Source organism: Cricetulus griseus, chromosome 6 (genome assembly GCF_003668045.3).
Source record: "Cricetulus griseus strain 17A/GY chromosome 6, alternate assembly CriGri-PICRH-1.0, whole genome shotgun sequence".
In the NCBI taxonomy this organism is placed as follows: Eukaryota; Metazoa; Chordata; class Mammalia; order Rodentia; family Cricetidae; genus Cricetulus; species Cricetulus griseus.
Window position 1 is genome coordinate 95365164 of NC_048599.1, and position 12928 is coordinate 95378091.

Sequence of the window (12928 nt, forward strand, 5' to 3'; positions counted from 1 at the left end):
TAAGAAAAAAGTCCAAGGCAGAATGTAAATGAAGAGAAACAGGTTAAATTAAGTTATAAGAGCTAGTGGGACAAACATAAGCTAAGGCCAAGCATTCATAACTAAAAATAAGTCTCTGTGTCGTGACTTGGGAGCTCATTGGTGGCCCAAAAGAGAGCCTTTGGCAGTAATCCTATACTCACTTTTAAAAAGAGTTTGTATGAGTGACCATGCTGCATGACCATGCAGAATGTTTAGAGGGGAAATTATGTCTTAGTATGAATTTTTGCTAACCTCTAGCATTCTCAGGAATGGCATTAAGTCAAGTTAGTATGTACCAGCTGCTTACCAGGTGTACACTATTTTGTTTAGCGAGGTATTTTATTTAATCTTCATAATGGTTCCCTTAAACTATAATCTCCTAGTTATAGAAATGAATGAGAAATTGGAGGAGCCGGTAGCTTGAAGATTACACACATTGGAACCATCATGGCTCAAATTTCCTCTACTCCAGGCCTCTTTTGTGACCTTTCCAAATGAAGACTGCCACTAGTGTCTGAAAGAAGAGATGGCAGAAAGTCTGAAAGAGACGGTTCCGGGTTTACTTCTTTTGTTTGCCACTTCTTGTAGCTTAAATACATCCTGAGGATAATGCCCTGGGATGTGATGGTACAGAGCTTTTTCGGGGTGAAAATATGATGGTGAAGCTGTCTTTAGTTAGGGTTAAGGAAAAAAAAAAAAAGTAACTGCCTACCATTTCGGGAGCCTGTTTTGTTTTACTATAGAAAGCAATAGCCACTTGATATACATAGTGGTTGAATGGTTAAAGACACAGAAAGAGTGTGTTTCTCAATTTGGTAACAATAAAAAAACTCCTTTTGTTGGCCACTCATTTAGTATAAGCCCATTTTGTGCTAAAAGTACACGTTTTGCTCTGTTTCGTATGCACTGCTTTCTAAGTGGACTTTTGAAATTTTGTGAACCAGCAGAGGGCGCTGCCCTCACAAACTGTTCATTCTTTTTCACGTGATGTTACCAGAACTGTAAGCTAAACCCTCCAGGTCTCATTGCTGTGAAAGAAACACAGAGTCAAGGCTTCTTGCTCCTGGGGTGTTTGTATAAGGGATCAAAACATTCCTGGGGGATCTGTTGGCCAATTATCAGAGGTGGAGAGAAACAGTATTTATCCAACACACACTGGAATGGCTCCAAAGGATCTGTTCAAGTCTATTGAGTAATTGTGCATTTATGTGAATATATATATTCAGAAGGGATTAAGATGCCTGTCTAGAAAACTATGGATGCTGATACAAAAAGCAAATGATTTTTTTGGCCCTGCCTTATAAGTAAAACTTAGGACCCGTGGAGATTCAACAATTACTTTGTCTTAATAAAATGAAAGCAAGCTTCTGGAGTTGACAATGAGGCCCTGTGATATTTACTTTTGGGATATTCTGAAAAACTAATTCAATGTATTGATAATTTAAAATGAGGCTTGCTAAAAATCAAAACCGTCAGAGCTTTCTCCTTGACATCTTTGAACTCTGATAACATGTACCTTAATCTTTAAAAGTCACTTAAGTACTTGAAATCTTATGATACTCAAAATCAGGTAGCTTGGGGCTTAGAAAATGGATCGGCTGATAAGGTGACGACCAAGCAAATGTAATAATCTGAGTTTGATCCCAAAACACACATTAAAAAAGAAAAATCGAGAAGTGATGGAACACAAGTGTGATCCCAGTTTGAGGGGGTAGAGACCTGGGTTTCTTGGCCAGCCACTCTATTTTAATAAGTGAGCTCTGGGCAAATGAGTGGCTCTGTCTTCAAAAGCAAGGGACACACAGACTTGCAGGAACACATGCTTAGGTACATAAGTACACACACACACACACACACAAACACACACACACACACACACACACACACACACACACACACACACACACACACGTGTGTGTGTGCTCAATGTGACATAATGTAGCAATGTCCAAACTATCTAAAGCTTGAAACACTGCCTGACTTAGGAATTCTTCACATTCAGAAGTCACGAAAGAGAATCTTAGTTCTTACACTAACAGGTTGAACTTATTCCAGGTTGACTGCAAGTTAGAAGATCTTAAGTTTGCATTATGTTTAGGACACAAAGCTCATATGTTATGGCCTGATTCTGAAGTGTTCCCCTCAGTTTTCATGTGTTTAAACACATGATTCCCAGCATACTTTGGAAGGTCAAAGAATCATTGGCTTCTCGATGGACACAGGTCACTAGGGGAGGCCTTGAAGATTGTAGCCCAGTCCTATATCTGGCCCAGTATGTCTTTTTCTGCCTGATACACTGGTAAGACCATCTGCAAGTAGTTCCTGCCATCATGGTCAGAAACATTCCAGCTGCCAGGCCTTCCTCGTTGATGTACATGGTAACCTCCAACCATGTGAACCACTAAGTTGTTTTGGACAGGCATTTGGTCACAAGAATGAGAAAAATAAGTAACAGCAAGTAAATAGAGAAGAGTATTTAATCATAACTTAATGACCCCTTATCTTCCATCTTCTAAGAAAACCCAAAAGAAAATATTTATTGTTTCACAAGTTTTAGAATGAATAACATTGATATAAAGAAATCTATAGAAACTGACATTTCCAAATTAGCTAAGAATCTTTGCCAAATGAATCTCTCTTCCACATTTCTTCATGCTAGTATTTACAGGTGTGTTATTTAAAACCCAACAAAGTTACCTAATAGCAGAGGGGAAATGGAATGTTGAAGAAAATATCATAAGCAAGATGCTACAGGCACACATAATTGTGAAAGATCAATAGAGAAATATTTTGAAAGAAATGATTTCACAGGTGCTAATTAATTTATTGTGTAGAGGGGCAATTACCTCAGGCAATAATTGTAGGATTAGAAGATGCAAGTTGACATCATTAAACATCAGGACTCAAGCCATGAAAGAGTCCTTGTTGGAAATTGCAGATCCAAGATTCCGCCCTTCCAATCCCTTTTCATGATTTTCATATATTGTGTCTTCAATAACATCAAAAGCATTGGTAGGTGCTATTGTGATTTTGAGGAGGATAGCAAGTTCAACCTTGCTCCATAGCCAAAGCCAGTCTTGGGATAATGTAAAGCAGGCCAGCAGAAAAGAAGGAACAAAGGAAAGAAAGGAGGGAGTGGAGTACCAAATGAGAGAGGAGATTGGAAGTAAACACAGAGAATGGGAAGATACCTCTTATCTCATTTTATTCTAGATCAAAATCCATGATTTATAGAAAACTTTAAAGATAATGAGAACTTTCTCCAAAGATCCATACCAATTCCTACAGTGGTAGAATAAATCAGTGCAAGTCAAATATCAATATAATAAATAGTATAAATTTAAGACTTAAATTCATCTAAAAAATAAAGTATAATTTAAACTAAATTACAAAGTGTTGTGGCTGTTTTTTGTCTATTGAAAAACTCATTTTGAGGCCTATTTCAATAAAATGTAACTAGCCACTATCATCCTATTGTAGTGTTCAATACATAAAATATATTTATTTTTCTAAGGACTACCAGAAACTAAGACAGAATTTAGCATGTATGTGTCACTAAATGAGCCTCTTGAATATCTGAAACAGGGTACTCAGAGTGCAGTGCTTCACGGGCCTAAGAGGTAACAAGAATTTAAAACCACGTGACACACTTCCCCAACATCATAATATAGAGTAGTTGTTACTGCTACACTATCTTCTAGAACAGTTCATAAGAAAGCACAACAATGTGGTTGTGTGTGGCAATAAACAACTATGGTGTTGTAATTTGTCTGGAGATCTCGCCACTCTAAAGAAAATCCGTCTACTGTCTGAAGGCTAATCCTTCTTCTTCTTTTTTTTTTAAACTAGATGAACTTCTTAGTAAGCATCTTGAAGCACCCATTTGTTAAATTTCAAAGCATTTAAGGGAAACATCTATGTGTAGGAAAAATTGGTATGTAGGCCCAGTGAGTTTTTACCATATCCATAATATCTCTATCCTGTCTAGAATACCAGTGTATGAACACAGCTGTGAACTGCTATTTCTTGCCATTTTTCATCTTCACCCAGTGTTTCCTGTAAAAGATTAAGAGGAGGCTGTAAAGCTTCAGAAACATAGAAAGAACTCAAGGAGGGGCTGGAGATACAACTCCAGAGTTGAGTGCTTCTTGCTATTTTAGGGAAACAAAGTTTAGTTCCCAGCATCCATGTGAGAACACACACACACACACACACACACACACACACAGAGAGAGAGAGAGAGAGAGAGAGAGAGAGAGAGAGAGAGAGACAGAGACAGAGAGAGACAGAGAGAGACAGAGAGAGACAGAGAGAGGTACACAGATGCACACACATATACACAGTCACAAATCAAATCAAATCTCTTTTAATGAAAAGAATGCACAGATGTTAGAGCTATCTTTTCATAGGATGCTGGACCACATATCTAGTTTAAAAATCTGCAAAGAAACAAAAGGTGAAACTTTAATTCTTTAAGTATTTATTGCTTTAAAAATATATAGTGGATATAGTGGGTGCTTTCAGTAAATCTTGGCTGGAGTTTTGGATCGAAATTGCTCTACTCAATGATGTCATGCTTCTGAGGGTTTCCAAGGGGCACCAGCTCTCAGAGCTGCCCTGTTCAAGTCCTGGTTCTTTGTCCATACACTACCAGCATCCAGGAGAACCAGTCTTCTCCCAATAATTGAATATGAGAAACAGCTTCACATCCAGAAAGAAAAAGACAATAGTTATTCGACATTCTCAAAGACCTCTGTATATTCTAGCTCCTGCTAAACTGAAAGCTGAATTGTCTTTGGAGTGTTATCCTAATGGAATATTGTTGGAAGTCAATGAAATCCCTTAAGCTTGATTTTTGTAATAAGGTGGAATGATGCCACTTCACAGTGGTGTGCATTACACCATCAAGTGAAAAGAGTAAAAGGGGAGGGTGAGCATACTTTCCAGGGGCAAAACAAGTACAGTGCAGCCCCCACTGCTAATTAGAGCAGAACGGACTCAATGTGGAATACAGAGTGATGTAAAGTTTGATGTTGATTGTATATGCTTTGTGTTACAGACCTACTATATTCCTGAAACTGTGACCTTGGTACATCTCACTTCGCCTTGGTATTTACCTTTTAGTAAAAGGATCACAATTGTAAACTTACTCAAAATTTGACTGATAGTGTTTACTGGTCCACAGTAATACTGATGTCCATTACTGGCCATTTACTATTCCCTTCTAAACAAATGGCCTGATCAGTTTTGCTATATCCAGAATGTGGGTTTCACCAAGAGGATCTGCTAAAGAAGGAATTAGTGAAACTGTTGATAAAATTATCTAGATCAAACTGGATTTGAAGCTCAGGCAAGAATGTTAAGGTTTTAAGAGGGAACATGTTTAGACAGGTTTTATAGAGCAGCACAAGTTTGCAAGGAATGTAATACTATCCTAAATTTGCCCCTCTAAGAATCAATCCTTCAATTTATTATGATGGTTTTATAGCATAACACATTTCGACTAGGGTTTCCATTAATTTATTTGGAAGATAACATGATGAGTAGTTCAACTCCTCACAAGTCACAGCTATTATTTAAGAAACAAGAGCCAGGTTGGCTCCAGCAGTTAGCCATCCTTCCACAGACAACAGTATTGAAGACAAACTGAGGCAATTATAATTATCGAAGATAATTTTGTTGAAAAAGCAATTATATTTTGTGAATCAATTCCTGTGTCCCTTTTCCCAACCCTCATATTTTCAAATCACTGGAAGACTATATAACATAATAATCAATTTAAGAGCTAGGGAGGTGGCTTAGCTTATAGAGCTATGTAAACAGGAGGCCCTAAATTCAACACACATGTAAAATGCCTGGAGACAGCCTTGTGCTCCTGTATTTCGGGCACTGGGGAAGGAAAGATAGGTAAGATTCCTGATGGTCATTAGCATGCCAGCTTAGCCAACTTAGCCAATAAACTTCAGTTTCTGTGGGAGACTCTGTCTCAACAAAACCAAGATTGAGACAGAACAAGGGAAAATATTCCATACCTCTCTCTCTCTCTCTCTCTCTCTCTCTCTCTCTCTCTCTCTCTCTCTCCTCTCTCTCTCTCTCTCTCTCTCTCTCTCTCCCCTTCCCTCCCTCTCCCTCTCCCTCCCTCTTCCCTCCCTCTCAGTCTCTCTCTCTGTCTCTGTCTCTCTTTCTCTCTCACACACACTCACACACAAACACATCATACACATACATTATCTGAAAATGTATTATTTCCCAAAAGTGGAATCTACAGTGTGTGTGTGTGTGTGTGTGTGTGTGTGTGTGTGTGTGTGTGTGTGACATGAAAGCACAGAAGGAACTACATGGATGGAGAATGTAGGCCAAGGTTGAAATGGAGGCAAGAGGGAAGGAACAAGGAAATGAAGGAAGTATGACAAAACTTACATGATGTTATAGGTTTCTCCAACATGTAGGTTCTGTGTATCTACCTATGCACTGTGCATCTATTGGCAAGAGAGCAGAAGGGAATGTATTTGGGAAAGAGCAGGCACAAAGGATTATAAGGTGGCAAGGGAGGGGGGAATATGAGCAAAGTACAAACATACACTTGTCTCCAGTGCTACAATTGAACTCATTATTTTTTTCATCATCTTTTCTTATTTTGCATACCAATCCCAGTTCCCACCCCCTCCCCTCCTGATGCTACTCCTCCTTCCCCCACCCCAATCCCCCATCTACTCCTCAGAGAGGGTAAGCCTTCCTTCTATTCTCAGTAAACAAATTTTAACAGAACATGCCATTTGTTATAATTAAGCACGGGATTGGACCTTTAGTGGGTCTCCTGGCAAGTGAGGAACAAACAGCGGGTGGGATACAGACAGAGACGTACAGACAGAACGTGAAGAGTTTATTGGTGGAAGGTAAGAGAATAAGGGAAGGAGAAGGAGACGAAAAGAGATAGAGACACACAGATGTTGCCTCTTCAAGAAGTGGCAGAAAAGAGAGGAAAGAGAAAGTGGGTGGAGTTTGTCTCTTAAAGAGACCCTTGTACCTGCCTACAGAGCCATGGTACTGCTTGCCATGCGCAGAGGCATTATGCCAGGTTTCCGAGGGGCGGGGCCAGGCCTAAGACAGGGTCGTCTCAGAATATAGTCGGTTTCTTGAGTACAGGCCTCAGTAGACCCTCAGCAGCTCACAGTGTTTGAAGTACAGGTGACCGCCCTTTCACACCCTGTCCAGGCCTGTCAAATCATCTGCCTGGAATCTACCCTCCACTCCTCGTTTTAAAGAGCTTGCTCTTCCTGCCTCTGACAACAGAAGTCTTGTTTCTCCTGTGAAGCCTCCCTTGGATATGGCAGGCCAAGCTAGATACTTCCTCCCCAGCTTTCTATTGCTGCTATTCAAATCCATCTCGGTCAGCCAGTAATTATCTTCCACACAGCTCACATTTTCATCTGGTATCTTTTTTTTTTTTTTTCTGTAGACATAGATGATGTTTAGCTCATCCCAACTCCAGAGCTTAATCTGTGACCTGGCAGATAATAGGCGTTTTATAAATGTTTGCAGCATGAGGAAGTAATAGAGTCAATGAATAAAACACACATAAGAAACTGATGGATATTTTTTCCAATATGGACAAAATGAAGCCATCACTATAATTCCTAAATCAGAAAGATTGCTTACCCACTGATTCAGTGCTTATTATGAGCTATTGCAATTCAAATGGAAGATGAAAAAGAATACACCTGGCATTGCCCCTGTTCTGAAGAGACTCTGTCTCACTCACGGGAATTGCAGATACCACCTGAAGGCATGTGTAGAATTCATCACCAGTCGTAAAGAAGTACCACTCAAAGGGTTTAGAATAGTGCCAAGGTGAGAAGCATTCTACAGAAATGAGGCTTGGGGAACAATGCACGAAGCACAATAGTCTTGTATATTTTCAAAGAATTTAGTGAAACTCAACATTCCTGCAGTGGGGGTGGGAGGAAGAATAGGAAAGGAAATGGAGGGGAAGACAGTGCCAGGTGGCGATGCTAGACAGGTAAGAGGGAGCAAGATCCATTCAACATCATTACTCTGAAATAGCCAGAGAACTGTGAAACAAACTAGGATTCGTGTGGCCAGTGGTCTGGGGGGAAATGTGCACCGGGGAGAGAGAAGGTTAGCGGCAAACTTAGTTTGAGGACAGCAATGTTTTCTCGGGAGGGTCTATACCATATTTGCATTTTAAAACTAAATTTGTATTTTGAACTAAACACGGAGACACTGATTCATTTGTAGAAATCAGAATGAAGAGATCCAAAAAAAAAAAAAAAAAAATCCCATTTAAGAGGCTCAGAGGCCCAGTGCTCAAGTCCCAGAACCCACAGGCACTAACCCACAGTGCACTAACACCTGTTAACTCCAGTTCCAGGGCATACATTGCCCTCTTTTGGCTTCTGAGGGTACTGCATGCATGCAATGCCGACATACTTGGAAGCAAAGCACCCACACACATATATTTTAAATTAATAATTTAAGGTCCCATTAAGTTACAAGGTTGCAGGATCTTTGGCTATTCACTGGAACAAAAGGATAAATCTGAAAATGGGAGAAAATGAACCCTAAGAAGCCCAGCCCTGGCCTGAGCATAGCTGATAGTATGAATCCTTGACATCAGGTGACCACAATGTCTCTTTATCTCTGTGAGGTTTCTTCCTGAAACCCATTATCCCAGTATAATCATGAGAAAGTCATCAGACAAATCCAAAACATTTGCCCTAGAAAAATAGTCAACCGATATTTTCAAAAATTTCAAGGTTATCAGACCAAGAGAAGTTTGAGAAGAATGTCAAGTCACAGACAAGAAGATCCTAGAGACATTATAACTGTACATAATGTGGTCTGAATGTGACCTAATCCCTGAATAGCTGTCAGGAAGAAACTAAAACGTTGAATAACCCAAGACAAGGTCAAAGGAAACATCTACATGATTTCTTATCTAAAGTAAAACTTAGAGAACAGAGATAAAGGCTATACAGTATATGGAAACAATATGAATTAATTGTCCAGTTTTTCTGTGACTCTAATATATATATATACATAACAAGAAGTCCGTGTTTGTGGTCCCTTACTTTGCTCCATTCTCTTTCAATGTTGATCTTAGAAAGAAAAAACAAAAAGGCATCTACTTGACTTCTGAGAAGGCTACATTCTTAGTTCCCCAACCTGAATCCACCCTCCATTTTCAAAGATAGGAGGGAAGATAAGCTTAAAACACAGAGGAAGTAATTAAAGAGCAGTGAAGGAAGTAGGTCTAGAAATAGAAGCATAGTTTTTTAAAGAAGCAAGATTTGTGTATATTTAGAATGCGTGTTGTTACCTAGAAATCTCATATTGATCAAGAGAACCCCACCCTGCTTAGAAAATAAACTAAACCAGCACCCCACACACACAACAACAACAACCTCCCAAAACAAAACAAAAAACCCACAACAAAACAACCACAACAAAAGCCCAAGATTGAGAATAACAGATGTGATGAGAGTACCAGAAAAAGAGCTACAGAAAGTCAGAAATCCTCTAAAGCAATGGTTCTCAACCCAAGGGTCACAATTCCTCTGGGGCCACATATCAGATATTTATAGTATGATTCAAAACAGTAGCAAATTACCATTATGGAAGCAGCAATGAAATAATTTATGGTTGGGCGTCACCACAGCATGAGGAACTGTATTAAAGGGTGGAAGCATTAGGAAGGCTGAGAACCATTGTTCTCAAGAGACAGATGGGGTGGAGATGCTCTAGTAAGCAGCTCAAATGGCCTGACCTCTCTCTCATTGCCTGCAGTTTCTGTACAGTACTTAGTAAAGGCAGACAAGTGTGGTGCTGACTGATTCCTTCTGAGGCCTTCCTGAGTCACAATCACAGCACAGGCTTTGCTGATTTACCCCCACTGCCTTTGAGCTGTGTGCCTGTAGGTTACTGAGCCCCTGACAACACATATTTATTGCACATTCTGTACCTGCACCCAAATTCACCACAGCCAACACTTCACTCCTATGCTTTCTGGAAACTTACATATTACCATATCTGATTGTTTTGTTGGTTCACTTGAGAAAACGGGGAGTGGCATCTGTGAAATGAAGCTACAACTAGATTGTGGTGAAAGGGATCAGGAATGTCAAAGGAAAGTTTCTAAGTCTGGCTGTAGCTGAACTAAATAAATCATGGTCTCTCTTGAAAGACATGATGAACCTATGCTATGTAGGTCCAGGCATCCTTAGAGCTGCCTTCATTCCCATTGGGCAAGGTGAGATCTGCAGCAGGATTTTTCATCCTTTTCCCAGCCATGGCTATGCATGCCCCTATCCTCATTGAGGAACTCTGAAGACTCGATGGAAATGGTTGAACCTCATTCTCCATTGAGGGTCCAAATAACTACTTAAAATAAACCTGCATATGACTTGCCTGTTTTAAGTATTTCCAGCTCACATTTTTCTTCAGTTTCCCTAGCAATTCATGCCAGATCATCTCCATTCATCAATAAGAAAAGACAAAAGATTGACCCTGATTTTCTGAAGGTCATGCAGCTCACAACTGGGAATGCTAAGCTGTGGATCCTGATGAGTTGTCACTCAAAACTCACCAGTGCTTTCATGTTGGCTCCCCTGAAATCAGTATGACAAATAACTTCACCTCAAGATAAGATGGATCATGCTTCAGTAATATTTCATACTGCTTGCCACAGTCTTTGGCCCCACTCCTTAAACCTGTTTTAGCCTTCCTACTAGGTCACTCGATTTCTACCACTGAGTTGGTCCTTAATTTCATTTATTACTGTATTTATGAGAGGAGGGTGAATTAAGATTAAAAATGTATGATTGAAGCCATCTTCAGTGAAATTAAAAATAAAGGCTTGAGGCTAAAATGGCCCTATACATCTGAACATCTACCTAGTACATCAGCCCAGAAGAATCATCACAGGACACTGAAGCAACTAAAATTTTCTTTTACAAGAAATTAGAAAGAAGACATTTTCCAGAAGCGAATGAAGCATTTGGCTTGCTGTACATTAAGAACAGAAATATAATACTAATGGGCTCTGCCACACTAAGTGCATTTTCTATCTGTGCCTATGTTTAATGTTCAGGTTTCCATTTAAATCAATAGCACTTACTTTGCAATAAAACACACTTGAATTCCAGTAGAACACACACACACACACACACACACACACACACACACACACACACACACACAGGAGGAAATGAGTCAGCCATTTTCTTTGCCAGAATTCAAATTCACTTTGCTTTCTGAAAACAAGATTCAAGCAATCCAACAATTTAATTGGCTGTTCTGTAAATTGCAGTCTGACAGCCACCTAAATAAACACCAGGAAAGTGTACAGTTGTCATTTTTATAATCTTTAGAACTTTCTACTTATCTGATCATAAAGCACTAGATTATACTGTGAGGGAAAAGTAAGTTTTTGATGAAAATGTCAACTTCTGTCATTTTAAAGGATAATATACATCTTAAATTTATTTTTTAAAAAAGTGTGGTGAGCACAGGATATCTAAAACACATCACCCCGTCAAGTTCCTCTGAGAACCTCTGATTTGAAAAAATAGCATTCTATTATGTGTGGTAGATAATTGTTACATTGTGCCAGTCAGAATGAGCATCAACCATGTGCTCCAGGGTACTCTCTTTGTGCATTTTGTTCTGTTCAATAGATTTGTCACAGACTTGGATTAAGAATATGAAGGAGAAATTTATTTTCTCTGTGGATGGCACACCACTGAGATAATTGAAAACAAAATGGATGATAAAATCAGGAGACGAACTATGATATGCTGATCCAATGGCCCAGCTCTAGAAGCAGAAACTCCTATTGAGATAACAGTGTTGACTCCCATTTTGCTGGAGCAAAAAGGCTTATAATTTTACTGTGAGAAATGATTAGTGAATATGGAAGTCAGTACAAAAAGAGGATCAGAAACTTTAGATTCAGAGTCAGTTTACTATGGGTCAACAATGTACATGGATGATAGCAAAATCTAATTAGACGTCTGTTGCACTAAGAGAATTAAGTTTTGAGGGATGAAGCAAGTTTCAGGCATAATTGCCTGTTTGTTTTTGTTGTTTTTTGTTTCAAAACTGTTTACTGTCTCTGTTGGTGCTTTGCACTCCCCCCCCCCCACCGCAAACCATTTCCTCTCATTTATTGCAATGTTCTACTGCAATTTTGGTGCAACTGTATTAATGTGTTTACCATCTCAAGGACACTCCCTTTGTTCAGCCACCCTTCTTATGATCAAATCTCCTCACTGTGCTAACAACATGTGTTACAATAGACCACATGTTAATGGTTCAGTTGGTCGTCAGACACATATTTCCAGCTCTTAGGAACAAATAGATGGAGGAAATCACTATTTTTCTTCTATCATAGCTGATAACTCACAGAGATATTCATTAGATACTTGTATCAATATCCAGATCCCTTCTTGAAAGCTCGGCTGTACTTCCCTAAGGCTGTACCTCATTATTGTAGATGGTGGTTGTTGGAGAACAATAGCTCCACAGTGTACAGTTATATTAAAAATGCTTCAGTAGAAACACTTCCCTAAATGCTAGAATTCCACATTCTTAAAATATTTGAGAGCTAAAAATAATGAGCACCATGGCCTCTTAGGCCTTAGAGTTTAAGATTTTCCTTTCAAAATAATATATTCTCTGAGGACATGAGGACTACTTTATTTAGTTTAAGCTAACCCAAAATAAAACAGAGGGAAGAATTGGGAAACTACACATATATCTTTCATTGTTGTCTATTCATGCCAAAACTGATATGTCTTGAAGAATACAAATCAACTACAGTGAAGAAATACATGCTGCATTAATCTTTAGGCAGGGATACCTAGGAATTTCAGTAATTACTTTCAGA

General features: G+C 39.1%; 1 protein-coding gene across 3 annotated transcripts in view; it reads right to left on the reverse strand.

Moving 5' to 3' along the window:
• The window catches only part of Ppp1r1c (protein phosphatase 1 regulatory inhibitor subunit 1C), a 100174-nt gene that overhangs the window by 39970 nt on the left and 47276 nt on the right, over window positions 1–12928 (reverse strand). The window lies entirely within an intron of this gene.